This window comes from Plectropomus leopardus, chromosome 17 (assembly GCF_008729295.1).
Source record: "Plectropomus leopardus isolate mb chromosome 17, YSFRI_Pleo_2.0, whole genome shotgun sequence".
NCBI classification, from domain to species: domain Eukaryota; kingdom Metazoa; phylum Chordata; class Actinopteri; order Perciformes; family Serranidae; genus Plectropomus; species Plectropomus leopardus.
This window is the reverse complement of record NC_056479.1, coordinates 13,931,119-13,932,032: the sequence shown is the minus strand read 5'-3', so window position 1 is coordinate 13,932,032 and position 914 is coordinate 13,931,119.

The following is a 914-nucleotide window of genomic DNA, read 5'->3' as shown; positions in this document are numbered from 1 at the left end:
ATGTAACAACACTAAATTTAACCCAAACCATGATCTTTTTTTTAAAACCAAACTGCGAAAGTGAAACCTAAAAAAACTGCTGCCAATGACAAGGGTATGTAATGGGCTGATTATGCCCCCCTGAAGCCATTAGTTGGTGTAGTAGGCCCCCTCTGACCCACATCTATGAGTTTAATAGCTACTGTTAATAGAGTGATGACATTAGACATGGGTGACTCTTTACAGTTTGGGGCCAAAAAATAGATATCATCTTTAGTATGCCACTTTATGTAACATATACAGTAAAAGGTTACACATATTTACAGAATAAATTGATCATGAATTTATAATTTGTGTTCAGATTACAGTGATGTCACGAAGAGACTCAGACTAGGTTATCAGTATTTTTTTATTTATTTATGTGCATGTGTTGCTTGAGTGTCATAGCAAATAAATATGAGAGACTGTCAGAAAACAAGTTCCATAAAAACAAAATTTATAGCTTTGATGTCGACAGTTGTCAGTTTCAATTCAACTCCACCAAACGGCTTAAGCAATAAAGCTGTGAAAACATTGGGCAGACGGAACAGCGTGGAGAGATTTATGACTTGGGGAAAGTAAATTTGCAGAGAGAAAGTGAACAGCAGCATTAAATGTCCATCCTGGCTGTGGTGACGTACAGCTCTGACAGGAGCTCAGGCAAATAAAAGCCCAATTTGTCGTAAATGGAAAAGTCTTCTGGCACTCACACAATTTGGGCAGCTTGATAATGTTGTCAAAATAGTCCCAAAAATTGCTTTGAGAGGTAGTGGCAGCATCGCCGGCTCATTAGAACAAGCTAACATTCTTTAACTCGGCACAACAATGTACATTGATTTATGAAAGACTTAGTGACAATTTTTATCTTACGATTGTCCTCAAAATGTAACCTCCAC